Raw genomic sequence first — 18200 nt, 5'->3', positions numbered from 1 at the left:
GGTTTCAGGGTGGAGCCTGCAGCTTTGGCTTCCGTCAGCCCCGCCCTATGCGGGTCCTTCAGTGCTCGCTGCAGGCGCCTCTGAGAGAAAGGTGCCCTCGATTTTCGCCTGCTGCCAAACAGTCTATGCTCTCCCACAATGAGCCCGGTATTGGGGTTCAGTTCAGTTGGAAGTGGAGTTGGAGGTGGCGTTCACAGCAGTCTGGAGCCCCAGTCTCCTTCCCGTCAGGGCAATCCCGCGCACAGCCGACCGTCCCTTCTCTGGGGGCAGTGTGCGCGCCTCCGGGACCTCCTTTCTCCGCTACCCCGGGGTTCCGACTTACAGCCCAGCTCCCTATGGCTGAGCCTGAGTCCCCGGGGTCTGGCCCAGAACTGGGGTTCAGAGCAGTTGGGGGCCCAGCACAGTCGGAGTGTTTATCTCCTTCCCGCTAGGGAAAGCCCGCCAGGCACTCGGCCTCCCTCCTCTCCGGCTCCGTCCTCTTCGCGTGCGCCGCGTGTCTCCGTACCTTAGGCTTTTACAGCTCCTCCGCGCTTCCTTCTGGTTTTCTCCTTGCTTCTTGTTGTAGGATTTCCAGTCAGTCGACTTTCCTGTAGTTCTGGGTAATGTCCATTTTATATTTTAGTTGTATTTTATTAAAATTGTTGTGTGCGGCTGCGGCTAGTTGCCTACCCGAGCAGCCATCTTGGATTCTCTCGAGAATGGTGTTTTTTTACCTTTTTAAAAAAGTATATTTTTATTGATTTCACACAGAGAGGAAGGGAGAGGGAGAGAGAGAAAAGCATCAATGATGAGAGAGAATCATGAATAGGCTGCCTTCTGCACACCCCCACTGGGGATCAAGCGCACTACCCAGGCATGTGCCCTTGACCGGCATCAAACCCGGGACCCTTCAGTCTACAGTCCAAAGCTTTATCCACTGAGCCAACCCAGCTAGGGCTCACCTACTTTTATGCATTACAATCAAAGGAGGAGACACAAGTGGGTTACAGGAAATCCATTGGTGATAGATTGAGGAGGTGGGAGATTGGAAAAAAATGTAAAATAATGGACATATGCTTCTTTTACTTACATAGATGGGTACAAGATAGTTAACTGACAACAATTAAATGATAACAATAACAATAAAGGAATTTTTGATCTCCATCCTGGCACCCTGGTGCATTGGTTGTGCCCTGAGAGGTCTGGAAAAAGAGAAGTTACAAGCTACCCAGACATTACAACAATAAATTATCATTGATGCAAAAGACAACAGACAGGTTTAGTTAAGGTAAAGATTGACTTTTGTCAGGGACAAATCTAGCTTAGGACATGACTACCTGCTGTAAATTGCCTTTAGTTAAAAGTTTTAATTTCAGCCAGGACCGGTTTGGCTCAATGGATAGAGCGTCGGCTTGGGGACTGAAGGGTCCCGGGTTCGATTCCGGTCAAGGGCACATACCTTGGTTGCGGGCACATCCCCAGTAGGAGGTGTGCAAGAGGCAGCTGATAGATGATTCTCTCTCATCAATGTTTCTAACTCTCTGTCCCTCTCTCTTCCTCTCTGTGAAAAATCAATAAAAATATATTTTAAAAGTTTTAATTTTAGACCATCCTTTGTGACTACTTTAGTCTCTGAAGTTTGCAAGGCTGCCACACAGGCCTTTCCTGAACTAGTCATCTGCCTTCTCTTCATTCACAGCTTTGAGCCTCACATCTAGAAATCTTCTCAACTTAGAAACTAACTTGTAGTTTTCTCTTATCATTTACCTTTTTTGTTTGTTTTTTTTCCAGACACACCTCCTGTTAAATACCTGATTGTTCGCTTACATGATTTAAGGCCTCACTTTGGGAGCCCATCTGCCTCACCACTGACTAAAATGATACTGAACAACTTAGCTGAACTGCCTTATACTCAGGATTGAATGATTGAATCAGTGAAATGTGTTGGAATCTCCCAACTTTGCTTCTGGAATGTGAACCTTTTGTTTAAAGTTTCAAAAGTGAAACTGAAGGTGTTAATAGTGAATGGCACCAGATGTTAGACCCTGGTCCATGAGTTTTGGTAAGAAAAAATTCAGAGTCAAGACTCAAATACAAACAAAAGTTTATTCAGTAAGTCATAGAGGTAGAAGTGAAATAGCTGGGTTGGGTGGGCTCAGGGAACAAGTCACAGAGGCAAAAGAAGGAGAAGGGTCCTTGGAGCTTAGGAGAAAGAAGGCAAAGAAAATGTGGGAAAGAAGGGGATGGGAAAAGGCATGGGTGTGTCAGAGAGAAAGAAGGAGAGAGAGAGAGAGGGAGAGAGAGAGAGAGAGAGAGAGAGAGAGAGAGAGAATGCGAGAAGGAACCTTGGAACCTTCTCTTAAGGGGTTTGTTTTGTCTGGAGGACTTGGAGAGGATTTCAATCAAATATTCATCAGCTTTTTAGATGTGTCCTTTCAGGGTCATGGTCTCCACTGATTGGTCAGCACTAGGATAGGGGTCATCAGCCATCACAGCTGGTCCTGATGTCAGCCATGGCATCCCTTCCTCTGCCTTTGATGCTTTTCTGGACCTGGGGCTGAAACAACTGAGGCCTAAATATTATTTCTTTTTTTTTTTTTTAATGTATTTTTAATGATTTTTAAAGACAGAGAAAGGGAGAGGAATAGAGAACTAGAAACATGGATGAGAGAGGAACATCATCAATCAACTGCCTCCTACACATCCCCTACTCAGGACTGAGCCCCCCACCAGGACATGGTCCTAACTGAGAATCAAACCCGTGACCTCTCGGTTCCTGGGTCGATGCTCAACTGCTGAGCCACACCAGTTGGGCCTAAGTATTACTTCTAATTTGACTAAAACTCTGTCTCTGAGGTCGACAGATCAGGGGCTTTGTTCTAAGATTATTTGTGCTGATCAGAATATCACTGTCATGAGACCGTAAGGGAGTGGTTGTGCAAGGGCTTGTGTGGGAGTTATCTAAGGCTCTTCTCTGGCCCCCTTTGTGACCTCATGACTAGTGACACACCAGGGGAGAAAAGGTCAGGGGAGGCTCTGAGCTGCGGGACCTGTGATATGAAAGGTCAGGGGGTCTGAACCACGTGACCAGTGTGATCTGCTTGGGGAGGAAGGGTCGCCCTGGGGGTGAGGGCCCACCCTGTAATTGTCAGTTGCTGGTGATCTTCCTTACCGGGCCTGTCATTCCTATTCTGCTCGTGTCTAACTGCCTTTTATTTTTTATTTATTTATTTTTTATTTTTAATATATTTTATTGATTTTTTGCAGAGAGGAAGGGAGAGGGATAGAGAGTTAGAAACATCAATGAGAGAGGAACATTGACCAGCTGCCTCCTGCACATCCCCCACCGGGGATGTGTCCGCAACCAAGGTACATGCCCTTGACCGGAATCGAACCTGGGACCTTCCAGTCCACAGGCTGACACTCTATCCACTGAGCCAAACTGGTTCCGGCTAACTGCCTTTTATATCAAAGAACCAAAATTCTGCCACCCAAAGCTGCTTTCTGGAATATTGATTTCAAGCTGTCTATTAAGAAACAAGACTCAGAAAGAAACTTTGACCCTGCCCCCTTTCCTGCCCAAGAGATTCAGACAGAGAAACCTGCTTCAGCAAGGAGAGTTTAGTATGTCCACCCAAGTCGAATTTGCATTAAGGATGGTAATTGAGAGCTGAAGGCAGGGGACTGTTGGCTAGATACCCCCTGGGTCCCATTGTTTCTGAGTTGCCAACAAGAATTTTCCTGCCATTTTTGTTCCTCTCTTCCTCTACCTGTGAATTGCCCATTCACATTTTTGAAATCTAAGATCCAGTCCACCCCCTTTTCTCCTTTGTTCAAAAATATCTTCTATACCCCATGTTGTCTCACTGTCTTTGGAATTCTGTGTTTACGTGAATCTCCTATGTTCATGTATCTACAACTTGATTTTCTCCTATTGCCCTGTCTTTATTAATTGGATCATTATCCCAGTTAGAAGAACTTAGAAGGTTGGAGGAAAAGTATTAGAGTTTTTAGTCCCAACAGTGTGGTAAAACATACATGGCTGGGATCCACCCCCAGAGTTTCTGAATCAGTAACTTGGGGGCGGGGGGGAGGGGGGGGTTGCATTTCTAAAACCTTTCCAGGTGATGCCACACTTTGAAAACCGCTGCTGTAGGCCAGAAAAGGAATTAGGAAATCCTAGGTAATCCCAAGGAGGGCTTGAAACCCACATTTGGGGGTCGGGGGCTGAGAAATAAGACACTCTCCTCTGGGGGAGCTCCATATCTGGAGGCAGATCCTGGTACAACAGAGAATTCCAGCCGTCCCAGGTCAAGTGCTACCTCAGACTCCCTCCGGTGACAATCTGAGCGGCTCAGCCCGGCCTGTCTTCCAGAACACACCGGGTTGGACTGCTTGACTGATAGGCAGGACAAGTCATCATTCAGTTCAGACCTCCCCTGACCTTTTCTCCCCTGCCAGATGGAGCCAGATTCTTAGGGAAACTCGGAGGTGTACAACAGACCAGAAATAGTAGGAATGAGCATAAGACTTGTATTTCTTTTAATTTTTAAAAAAAATTTTTAAATTATATTTTAAAATCTTTATGGTTGAAAGTATTACAGATGTTCCTTTGCACCCCACGCCGCCACCCCATGGTTTCCCTCCACCCAGTTCCTGCCTTACCTCAGCCCTTCACCACCCTATTGTCTGTGTCTATAAGTAATGCATATATGCATAGAAAATCTTTGGTTAATCTCTTCCCACCAGACTTCCCATCTTCCCTTTGAGATTCATCAGTCTGTTCCATGTTTCCACGCCTATGATCCTATTTTACTCATCAGTTTATTTTGTTCATTAGATTTCTTGTTTATTTTTATTTTTAGATTCATTTGTTGAAGGTTAATGTATTTATTGCCATTTTATTGTTCATATTTTTTATTTCTCCTCTTCTCCTTCTTCTTCTTCTTCTTCTTCTTCTTCTTCTTCTTCTTCTTCTTCTTCTTCTTCTTCCTCCTCCTCCTCCTCCTCCTCCTCCTCCTCCTCCTCCTCCTCCTCCTCCTCCTCTTCTCCTCTACTTAAACAATACCCTTTAACATTTCATGTAGTACTGGTTTGGTGGTGATGAACTCCTTTAGCTTTGTTAATGACAAGTGGGGTAACAAGCAGAAAGAAGGAAATGGATTAAAAGACTTGGTCAGAAGAGGGAAGACAGTAGGTGAGAAAACCAGAGTCAGAGAAATGGACCCAGGAGCCCAATAGATGCGTCTCTAAATATTTGATTTTGTCCTAGCTGGTTTGGCTCAGTGGATAGAGCATCCGCCTATGGACTGAAGGGTCCCAGGTTTGGTTCCCGGCCAAGGGCACATGCCTAGATTACAGGCTGGATCCCCAGCAAGAGGCAGCTGATCAATGATTCTATCTCATCATTGATGTTTCTATCTCTCTCCCTTCCTCTCTGAAATTTTATAGATATAGATATACAATAGATATAGATATAGATATAGATATAGATATAGATATAGATATAGATATAGATATTTGATCTTTAGGATTATTCTATTTAGCTCTTGGGAAAAAATAAAATAAAATAGGACAAATAGGTAAAATTATGGAGATGCTAGTTTGAAGTTAATGAAGTACACTTTTAATAATGAGACCTAACCGACCATAAAACGGACTGCACAAAATAATAAGCTTTTCTAAATGAACATATATAAAAATATTAATAATGCTTTTTATCCAACTATTGGCAAAGAATAATTTTGTGGTGGTTGTTAATCCTCACCTGAGGGTATTTTTTCCCCATTGCTTTTCAGAAAGAGTGGAAGAAAGGGAGAGAGGGTGAGAGAGAGGGCGGGAGAAAGGAGGACATAGTCTTAAAGGATCATATTAGTTTCCTATTGATGCTGTAAGAAGATCATAAGGGTTATGGGCTAAAATCAAAGGCTGCATTCCTTCTGGAAGCTCTGGGAGAAAATGCATTCCTATGTCTTTTTCAGCTTCTAGAAGCCACCTGCACCCCTAGACGTGTGGTCTCCCCTTCTCCCATTTTCAAAGCCAGCCATGTAGCATCTCCAGATCTCTTTTCGACCTTTGACTTAGCGGAAAACTAACAGACATACAGATATGAAAAGCTAACAATCACCTAACAAAGAATATTTCTCTGTAACCCAAAATCCCGCTACAGAAATCACTCAGAGACCTTAAACCCAAATCCTCATCATTGCTATCACCAACAGGGGAAAAACTTATTGGTCATATACAAATCAAAACACAAAATTAGTAGACAGAGAATTAAAATTAGAACAACAGGGCATAAGGAAGTTTTTATTATCACTTTATTTATTTTAATATATATTTTAATTGATTTCAAAGAGGAAGGAAGAGAAAAATGAAACATCAATGATGCCCAGCCAGGTGTGGCTCAGCGGTTGAGCATGCACCCAGAAACCAGGAGGTCACCGGGTCGATTCCCAGTCGCATTCCTGGGTTGTGGGCTAGATCCCACAACCCAGTAGGGGCTGGGCAGGAGTCAGCTGGGCATGACTCTTTCTTATCATTGATGCTTCTATCTCTCCCTCTCCCTTCCTCCCTGAAATCAATAAAAATATATTTAAAAAAGAAAAAGAAACATCAATGATGAGAGAGAATCATCGATCAGCTGCTTCCTGTATGCCCCACAGTGGGGATTGAGCCCGAAATTTGGGCATGTGCTCTGACTGGGAATCAAAACAAAGTGTGATCTCCTGATTCATAAGTAGACACTCAACCACTGAGCCACGCCGGCTGGGAATATTTTATTTATTTATTTATAGTCACTGGATGAAATCTTTATTGATTTTCGAGAGAGAGGAAGGAAGAGAGAAAGAAAAATCAATGTGAGAAAGAAACATCCATCGATTGTCTCCATATACACCGTGACTGGATATCAAACTCACAACCTTTTTGGTGCATAGAATGACACTCTAATCAACTAAGCTACCAGGCCAGGACTATTGTCACTTTAAATTCACCTCTAAAACTCAAGAAAAAACGTCCCTAGAGCCGAACTGGTTTGGCTCAGTGGATAGAGCATCAGCCTGTGGATTGAAAGGTCCCAGGTTTGATTCTGGTAAAGGGCATGTACCTTGGTTGCTGGCACATCCCCAGTAGGAGGCAGCTGAATTGATGTTTCTCTCATCGATTTTCTAACTCTTTTCCTTTCTCTCTTTAAAAAATCAATAAAATATATATATATTTTTAAAAAGTGCCTAGACTTTAGCTGTACGTGAGGTGTACCATTTCTGTTGATGGATTTCTGGCTCCTTCAGTTGAATCCATTGGGCATCTCATGGAAGATCTCTAAACTGCTAGCAGTGTTTCCCAAACTTTTGACATATGTGTACCCCCTCTATAATTTTCGTAACGCTGAGTACCCCTCGTACTCATGAGAACGTAGAATTATGCGCAGCTAAGCACGGTGCAGTGCATATCCCCACCAAACTCTTCCCGTACTCCTGGGGGTATCCTCTAGCACACTTTGGGAAACACTGTGCTAGAGGATACTTTAAAAAAAAGCTAAAATCCTGACTCTCATTCAGATATCAAATGAATATGTGTTAAAGATTTTGTTTAACTCTTTTTTTGCTGAGGAAATCAGAGATGTTATAACCTATTCAAAGAATAATCAAAAAAACAGTTATTTGTATAGTCAGGAATATTAAAATGAATTTACAAGTAGATACAAAATTGATGTTTTCACAGTGGGGGAGGGAGGGCTGTCCCCAAACCAGATATAATTTATTTTCATGTCTATGGTCAAGAATTATTGGCATGCTGCCCTAGCTGGTTTGGCTCAGTGGATAGAGCAGTGGCCTGCTGACTGAAGATTCCTGGGTTTGATTCTGGTCAAGGGCACATGCTCGGGTTGAAGGCTCGATCCCCAGTGGGGGGCGTGCAGGAGGCAGCTGATCAATGATTCTCTCTCATCATTGATGTTTCTATCTCTTCCTCTCCCTTCCTCTCTGAAATCAATAAAAATATTTTAAAAGAAAAGAATTATTGGCATGCTATTGCTTTGCTACAATACACAAAAGTTGTCAGAGAGCCTAGACACTTCCTTGGAGGCACTAGCATTCCATTGGCAGGATAGACAGTAATCCCTTTTGCTTATTTAAAGTCTTAAATGTTCCTTACACTGTATGCCCCACAGTTTTGTTGACTCAATTCTTCAATAATAATACATTCTTACAAAATGAGAGGCTGATATGGTTACAGGTGAGGACTCCAGAATAGCACTGCCTGCACCCCATGGTGAGGCTCCACCGTTTTTAGCTGTGTGGCTTTGGGAAAGTGATGAGACTCAGCGCACACAATGGCCCAAAGACCAAGTTCAGCCTGCTGCCTATTTCTGTTTAGCCCTTGAGCTAAGAATGTTTTTTAAATGATAGGGGGGGAGGACAGGGATTTAAAAAAATATTTTGCAGCACATGAAAATTATAGAAAATATAAAATCCAGTGCTTATAAAACATTTGATTAGCATACAACCATGTTCATTTTAAAAAAAAATAAATCTTAATCTCTTTTTTAAAAAATTGATTTCAAAGAGGAAGGGAGAGGGATAGAAACATCAATGAGAGAGAATCATTGATTGGCTGCCTCCTTCATGCCCCACATTGGGGATAGAGCCCTGAGCAGGAATCAACCAGTGACCTCTTGGTTTATCAGTCAATGCTCAACCACTGAGCAACACCAGCCAGGCCCATGTTCATGTTTTTACACAGTGTCTGCTGCTGCTTTCATGCTACAGCACAATGTCAATAGAGCCTAAAATATGTACTATCTAGTTCTTCACAGAAAAAAAAGTTGCCAGTATCTGCACCCTCTGTCCTAAACTTCTCTAAGCCTTGGTTTGTTCATCTGTAAAATGAGGATAAAATGGCACTGACACCTATAGTTGTGGTGAAAATCCATTGAGGTAACACATAGAAAGCCTGGCCTATCGTAAACCCTCATTAAGTCTGAGCTAATCAAAAGGCCTCCCCAAAGTTGTGTGTGCAGGAAAATTGTCATAGATGCTGTGACATAAATGTTCCCTCTTTCTTTTGGGGTCACTAAGTTAGAACGTTACAAGCCTAGAATTGTCTGCAGTCATACTCCCTCCCTGCCTCCTCCATTAAAAAACAAACAAACGAAAAACATCTAATAAAGCTTACCCTTATCGAGCACATTTTATGGATCTGGCGATGTTGTGAGTTCTTTACATTTAATCTTTACAACAACCTAACAAGGTAGGTAGTATTATTTTCCCCATTTCACAGATATGGAAACTGAGACTCAGAGCGGTTTAGTCACTTATTCTAGGGAAGTGGGAGAGCCAGATTCAAACCTTGGCAGTCTGACTAAGGAGCCATCAGCTCACACCGCCTCCTACGTGGAGGACACCCATCTACAACAGAAGGAATGAGGCCAACTTACTGAAAGGGGCCAACTCACGGGATGGAGGAAAGAGAGCCCTACTAAGAGCCTTACCTCTGTTGCCTATTTTTTGTTTTGTTCTTTTTTTTGTTGTTGTTGTTAATCCTCACCGGAGATATTTTTCCATTGATTTTTAGAGAGAGTGAGAGGGAGGGGGAGAGACGCAGAGAGAGAAACATCGATGTGAGAGAGAGAGAGAGACATCAACTGGTTGCCTCCCACACACACCCCGACCAGGGCAGGGGAATCCAGCCCGCAACCAAGGCATGTGCCCTTGATCAGAATCAAACCCGGGACCCTTCAGTCTGCAGGCGGATGTTCTATCCACGGAGCCAAACTGCCTAGGAACGTTTTGTTTTGTTTCACTTAGGCTAATTTGAGTTTGTTTTCTGCCACCAAAGAAAGATGTATGCTGAGGAGATAAAAGATAAAAAATGACATGGGGATTTTCCTTCATTAACCCGTAAGACATGGGAGAGGTAAACAAACAAACAAAACCCACAGAGCACTCAGGGTTAAGGTAAAGGCATGCTTTGAATGCTGTGGGAGGAGGGGATTTAACAGCGTCAGTTCAGAGAAAACTCCAGGTGTACCTGGGTGCCCTTTGTTTGATTTCCTTATGTGTTTCAAGCAGGACACAAGTCATTAGATTCAGCCTTGAGTCTTGAATTTGTGCCTTTTTTGTGTTGGCTGGAGGATTGCCGTGTGGCCCGGATAGCATCCATGGCTGGACCATGGGTGATGGGGCGTTTTTTGCTTGTAATGTTAACTACGATTGTGCTATGCCAATGATGCTTCAGCGAGGCCCACAAATGGGCTGGGGAAAGCACTTGTTAAAATATAACAGTGTAATTTACAAAACGTCATGGGTGTGTTTCCACTAATCAAATTATACACTTGCTTAGATTTTAAACACTGACTTATTAAAAGGGGGCCCCGATTTTATCTCCCTTTCACAATACAGCCAGTTCTTCAGCCACAATTACCTGCTGTTATAAAATCGCACACACAAATAATGGTGCCCACAATTGTCTAATTGCAGGCTGGATGGGAAGGGCGAGCAGCTCATTATTTCTCAGGTGTCTGATGTTGCTCGTCATTAGCTGGTTGGGGCACAAGCGATTGCACAGGCTGTTCTTCACCTACAAAGGGTGAGGGCCGGGTGACACAGTCCACTGGGCAAGGACTTCAATAGTAAAACCCCCTTCTTCCTTCTGAGAAAGTGTGCTTTTTCGGAAGATACTTTTATTTTCCCAATCAACCTTCACCTACTGCTAGCTTACTTACTTTTTGTGTCTTGCTTCTTCACCTGTTCTGATTTCTTTAAGAATCGTCTTGCCAAAACCGGTTTGACTCAGTGGATAGAGCGTTGGCCTGCGGACTGGAGGGTTCCGGGTTCGATTCCGGTCAGGGGCATGTACCTTGGTTGCGGGCACATCCCCAGTAGGGGGTGTGCAGAAGGCCGCTGATCGATGGTTCTCTCTCATTGATGTTTCTAACTCTCTATCCCTCTCTCTTCCTCTCTGTAAAAAATCAATTAAATATATTTTAAAAAAAATCGTCTTGTTGCCCGACCAGCATGACTCAAGGGTTGAGCATAGACCTATGAACCAGGAGGTCACGGTGCGATTCTGGGTCAGGGCACATGCCAAGGTTGCAGGCTCGATCCCCAGTGTGGGGTGTACAGGAAGCAGCAGATCAATAATTCTGTCTCATCATTGATGGTTCTCTCTCTCTCTCTCTCTCTCTCTCTCTCTCTCTCTCTCTCTCTCTTTCTCTCTCTCTCTCTTTCTCTCTCTCTTTTCCTCTATGAAATCAATAAAAGTATATACTTAAAAAAAGAATCATCTTGTCAGCTTTTAGGACATGTCTGTGTTATTTACGTTATTCCATTTTAAATTATTTTCTTCATTTCTCTATCCCAACTTTTCTTACATAGAGTAGTATTAGAAAAAACTTCTTTTTATAGGAGAGTTGAACCTGGGAGAAATATATGACTCCCTTGATGAAATCAGTTTGTTCAAATTAAGAAGAAAAAGTAAAAATATTTAATAATAGACATATACCAGAGAAAAAAACAACAACAACCAAGGGTCTGGAAATCATGAGCATTCCTGTAGCAGAATTCATGTAAGGAGGTTTATTTATATGGTGATGTCACTATTACTCACCCACAGGACTGTGTGGGAAAATAGAGAGCGTGCATAAGAAACAATAAAACAAACATTCTAATTTGAGCACTTTGTTTTTTCAAGAGTGTAATCATTGGCTGGAAGAAACGGGAGCAGCTCTGAATGCAGTGATTTAGCAGCTAAGTGTAATAACTGAGACTGGAATTCTGAATTATTATCTCTGGGTCTAGAGCATTACCTCTTTCCCAACCTGCTCGTCTCCATCAACTCCAAGATATGTTAACTTCCACAATAAACAAACACTTTCATGATAAAGCGATAGAGTACTGGGACTTCATTTTCTTTGGTCTCTTCTCAGAAATCTATCTTTTTCTTTCAGTTACAATGAGACCAAAGTGTGTGTGTTGTCTTTCAGTTACAACGAGATCAAAGTGTGTTTGTTGCCGGGGGAGGGGGGCGGAGGAAGGGGGCAGAAATTTCTACAATTAAATGTGCTATCAATGACCATTTCTCACTCAGAGTCTTAACTTTTTGTGTGTCTAAATTTTGGGCCTATTCCTTTGATAATCTCTATTATATCCCTTTGTGATATATAAATTCCATTCCATTTTCAGATATTGGAAGATTATGGATAATAAAAGTTGAAATAGAGTTTCTCACAAAACACTACATTTGAGGAACTATTACCAAGTATAATACAATTGTCTTCACTATTTTAGGCAGGGATTTATTTATTTATTTACTAAAGGCCTGGTGCACAAAATTCGTGTACTTGGGGTGGGGCTGTAAGCCTGGCCTGTGCCCTCTCACAGTCCAGGAGCTCTGAACAGGGGGTGGGGGGGTGGGGGGTCGGGGATGTCCAACTGATGGCTTAGGCCCACGAAGCCATCAGTCGGCCATCCGAAGCATTGCCATAGAGGTGGGAGAGGCTCCTACCACCGCTGCTGTGCTTGCCAGCCATGAGCTCAACTTCTGGCTGAGCGGCGCTCCCCCTGTAGGAGCACACTGACCACCAGGGGGCAGCTCCTGCATTGAATGTCTGCCCCCTGGTGGTCAGTGCACATCATAGTGACCAGTCTTTCCACCATTTTGGTCATTTGCATATTAGCCTTTTATTATATAGGATTTTTTTCAGTCAGCATTCTTTTTTTTAAAATATATTTTATTGATTTTTTTACAGAGAGAAAGAGAGAGGGTCAGAGAGCTAGAAATATCAATGAGAGAGAATCATGGATCAGCTGCCTCCTGCACAGCCCCTACTGGGGATGTGCCTGCAACCAAGGTACATGCCCTTGACTGGAATCGAACCTGGGACCTCTCAGTCCGCAGGCCGACGCTCTATCCACTGAGCCAAACCGGTTTCAGCTCAGTCAGCATTCTTTATTGCAGACAACATAGGTCACTCTAGCTGTTGAAATAAGAAGAGATTTATTAAAGGAATATTAGACAGATTCTCTAGAGTAGACAGAGAACTTGGAACAATGAGGTCGAGAAGTACAGTCAGAAAAATGCCTCAACACACCAAAGGACCTTCCTAATAAGACATGATTGCAGACACTCAGCACTCCTGATGCTAGAATCGCATGCAAGAACCCTCCCTCTGACAATTTTCCTGGAACAATGACATGCCACTAGTTTTCTTACCAGAAAATTTGGTCTCCCCACATGCGGCTGACTCTTGTGAGTCATTTCCACTTGTAAATCTGTGTGCATAAAGCTAATTTGTGGAAACTACGTCCCTTGCCCCTAGCTGTGATTAAGTCTGGGAAATGCATTTTATAGCTTTTCATCTACATTAGGCATTGGCAAATATTTTTTTGAAAGAACAAGACGGTGAATATTTTAGGATTTGCAGGAATATGGTCTCTGTCACAACTATTCAACTCTGCTACCATAACACAAGAGCAGCAATAGATGATAACAAAACAGATGAGCCAAGCCGTGTCCCAATAAAACACTTTTTACGGGTACTCAAATTTGAATTTCATAAAGTCTTCACATGTAACAAAAGATTCTTCTTTTTACCTGTTTCAACCACTTAAAAATGTGAAGAACCAGAAATAAATTCTCAAACATTTGATCAATTGATTTTCAATAAAGGTACAAAGACCATTTGATGGGAAAGGACTTTTTTTTTTTCCAACAAATGGTGCTGGGAAAAAGTATATTCACATGAAAAAGAATAAAGTTGGGCTGTTACATCACATATGAAAATTAACTCAAAATGGATCAAAGACTTAAGAGCTGAAACTAAAACTCTTAAAAAAAAAAAGTAAGAGAAAGTCTTCATGATATTGGATTTAGCATTGGTTTCTTGGAATGACACCAAAAGCACAAGCAAAAAAAAAAAAAAAAAGAGGAATTAGACTTCATCAAAATTAAGAACTTTTGTGCATCAAAGGACACTGTCAAACAGAGTAAAAAGGCAACCCACAAAATAGGAGAAAATATTTGTAAACCACATAACTCATAAAAGAAGTAATATCCAGAATATATAGAAATTTCTTAAACTTAACAACAACAACAACAACAAAAAAAAAAAATTCAAAAATAGACAAAGGGCCTTGGCTGGGTAGAGCAATTGGTTGGAGCATCGACATGATATGCCAAGGTTGTTGGTTCAATTTTCTGGTTAGAGTACATACAAGAATCAACCAATTATTGTGTGAATAAGTGGAACCACAAATCAATGTTTCTCAAAAATCAGCTTTAAGAAATGGACAAAGAAGTTGAATAGACACTTCTCCAAATAAAATATACAAATAGCCAATAAACACATGAAAAGATGCTCAACAGCCTTAGCCAGTTTTGCTCAGTGGATAGAGCATCAGCCTGGCGACTGAAAGGTCCCAGGTTTGATTCCGGTGAAGGGCACATGTCTGGGTTGTGGGTTTGGTGTCCAGTAGGGGATGTAAAAGAGGCAGCCAATCAATCTCTCATCATTGATATTCCTATTTCTCTCTCCCTCTCCCTTCCTCTCTGAAATAAATGAAAGTATATCTATAATAATGAAAGTGCAATATGCTAATTAGACTGGTTGTCCTTCTGGATGTCCTTCTAGATGTCCTTCTGGACAAAGCTGGGGCTGCAAGGGAAGCCTGGCTCCTGGGTGCCGGAGGGAAGCCAATGCTGGCAGCCAAGGGAAGGAAGGCCTATTCTTGCACAAATTTTGTGCGTGGAGTCTTTAGTATATATACAGTATATGCTCAACATCACCAGCCACTGGGGAAATGTGAATCAAAACCACAATGAGTACTACCTCATACCTATTAGGATGGCTACTATAAAAAAGCAAAACAAACAAACAAAACAGAATAACAAGCGTTGTTGAGAATGCAGAAGAATTAGAGTCCTTGAGCACTGTTGGGGAAGGAAAATGCTGCAGCTGCTATGGGAAACTGTATGGCAGGTCCTCAAAAAACTAAAACTAGGATTAATACATATATGACCCATCCATCCCACTTTCTTCTGGGTATTTACCTAAAAAGAGTGAAAGCAGGGACTTGAACTGATGTTTGGACATCCATATCCATAGCAGCATTATTCACAATAGCCAAAAGGTACAAGTAACTCAAGTGTCCATTGACAGATGAATGGGTAAGCAAAATATGGTATATGCATATAATGGAATATTACCCAGCCTTATAAAAGGAGAAAATTCTGGCTATCTCCAGGTGCATAGCATCAGAATTGAGTTGATTGCGGGTATCCTAGAATTGCTTGGATGTGTGTGGAAAACCCCAGATACAGTGGAATTGGTAATCAGATCCCTTTGGATATCTAGACGAGTCAGATCCATAGAGACAGAAGTAGAGTGGTGGGTGCCAGGGGTTTAGGGAAGGTGGGAAAGGGGAGTTATTGTTTAATGGGTACAGAGTTTCAGTTTTGTAGAATGAAAAAAGTTTTGTGGATGAATATGGTGATGGTTGTTAAACAAAGTGAATGTACTTAATGCTATCTAAATATACATCATGTGTATACTAAAGTACAGCGTGCACACTTAAGTGTACTTACTAATGTAATTAAACATAGTTACAATGGTAAATTTTATGTTGTATATATTTTACCACAGTTAAAATAAAACACAATGAGCCCAGCCAGTGTGGTTCAGTGGTTAAGCATTGACCCATGAACCAAGAGGTCACTGCTTCGATTTCCAGTCAGGGAAATGCCTGGACTGTGGGCTCCTTTCCCAGTGGAGGGCATGCAGAAGGCAGCTGGTCAACGATGTTTCTATCTCCTTCTCCCTTTCCCTTCCCTTCTCTCTAAAAAGCAAAATTATGCTTTTTAAAATATATTTTTAAAAAACACAGTGAGCTATCACTCCACACCTATTAAAATGGCTATTATTTTTTTAAAAGGGAAATAACAAATGCTAGTGAGGGCGCAAAGAAATTAGAGCCCTTTGCACTGCTGGTGGTAATGTAGAGTGGGCAACCTGTGGAAAAGTTCAGTATTTCCTCAGAAAGATACACATAGAACGTGACCCTGCAATTTCCCTCCTAGATATAGACCCAGCACTGATATTCACAGCATTGTTCACAATAGCCAAAAGGTGGAAATAACCCAGATGTTCTCCAAAAAATGAATGAATAAACAAAATGTGTTATACCCATACAATGGAATATTATTGACCTTAAAAAGGAATGACATTCTGGTACATGCTTCTAAATATGGGAAATCCTTGAAAACGTCATGCCAGGTGAAATAAGCCAGATGCAAAAGCACACATATTGTATGATTCCACGTGTATGATTCCACGTATATTCTATGGGCACATAGAATAGAGATAAAGTTAAGAGATTCAGAGAGACAAAAGTAAAATAGAACTTGGCTGCAAGGAGGGGACAACGGAACAGGATTGTTTAATGAGGGCAGAATTTCTGCTTGGGATGATGAAAAAGTTCTGGGCATGCATAGTGGGTGATTGTATTACATTGTAAATGTGCTTAAAGACACTGATTATAAACTTAAAGATCATTAAAGTGGTAAGTTTTATGTTATGTATATTTTAGCACAAACATGTGAAAACCATTCCGAGTTCACAGGCCACAGAAAACCGGGCAGTAGGCTAAGTTTGGCCCGTGAGTGGTACTCACTTGTCTCCAGTGTCGCAAGACAGCTAGCCAGAAGCTAGGGGGAGTGAGCCAACTTATCGTACCTGCCGATGGGTAAGATAACATGCTTCCTGTCAGTCAGCGAGGTTTATTGTCCTTCCGGAAAGTTCCCTTGCATGAACTTCAAGAACTTCTTTAGCTTATCACCCCTCAAATTGTTTCTTTGTTTTAATCAATGATCCTGCTTCCTTTCAACTCAGGCAAAATATTCTTCTCATAAATGAACCCCTATGCCCTTTCTCTTGATTTCACCTCCACCCATCCTTCTCCTAATTTTTGTTCCATGAATCATCTCTTCCCCTCCACTGCTTTCTTCCTCTTAGCAACAAGTCTGCCTTGTTTCCTTGAACAGAATAGAAAGTTCTTTCAACCTCACAGGCCCTGCAAGTTACTATTTTATCTTTTTCACTCTTTGCACTAATTTCTAAAAAGAGTAGTTTCCACTATATTTACTAAACTAAATAGAGAAATACCTGCCCACTCATTCTTAAATTTACTGCAGTTTGACTTCCTGTGGATGGAAACATCCCTCTAAAGGTATTTTCTGACTGTGCATCCGAGTAGGCTATCATGGGTGCCGCCCCCTTTGACCTTTCTGCTGCATTCAGTGTTGCAAGCGCTCCTTCTCAGACTCCTCTCCAGGATCCTTCAAATCCATCCACACTGACTGAGCACTCTCCACCTGCCAGTCTGCGTGCTGGGTGCTGGGACCCTCTCCACCCTCTGTAGCCCTACCCTGTCCCAGTGTTCCCAAGACTTTTCTGTTCTTGCTCTCTACTCCTTCCTTCCCTGCGTTACTTAACAACTCCTTTCGCACTGAGAAGCCTGCTTCCTATGCCCAGCCTGTTCCAAGTGCATCCCATCAGGTGGTGCTAGTAACACCCCCATTCCACAGATGAGAAAATCGAGGCACTGAAAGATAGTCCAGAGTTCTACTAAACACAGGTAATGTGTGGAGCCGGAATTCCTTTCTTTCGCAGAGAGATCATAGTAGGTTGCTGATAAAGGATTCAAAGCAGACAGTCTAAATGGAGGACTTGCCTCTTTCCATTTCTCTGTTTCTCCCTCGGCTGCAAACATCCCCTCCATGCCGACTGCCAAATGCATGGCTCCAGTTTTGACATGTCTCCTGGCCAGTCCTCCGATGTTTGTGGAGCCCAGACAAAAGAACAAATTGAGGGTCCGCATTCCAAATGGCAAACTTTTAAAGTTGTAAAGTTAACAGCTGTTAAATAAATACATTCTGTCATCCCGTCTTGACAAGTACACCTTCTTAACTATCTGGTCAGATCGAGAATTCCTACCTGCTACGGAGTTCATGCTGGGCAGGAGCCTGGGTGAGCCGGCTCTGAGTGCCTAGCCGCCCCTTCTTTTCCACCTCGCACTGTGAGGGTCCTTGTGCACCCGTGGCCTGCACATCCTCGCTCTGCCCACGTGCCCCATGAGCACTGGAGGTTCAGAACTTCGCCCACCGGTGGTACCCTTCACCCTCAGGAGTGTGTTCCCAGAAGCTTGCCTGGGTCCTGCACACAG

This window comes from Pipistrellus hanaki (genome assembly GCF_964339955.1).
Source record: "Pipistrellus hanaki genome assembly, chromosome: 3".
In the NCBI taxonomy this organism is placed as follows: domain Eukaryota; kingdom Metazoa; phylum Chordata; class Mammalia; order Chiroptera; family Vespertilionidae; genus Pipistrellus; species Pipistrellus hanaki.
Note: the sequence above shows the minus strand (reverse complement) of the source record.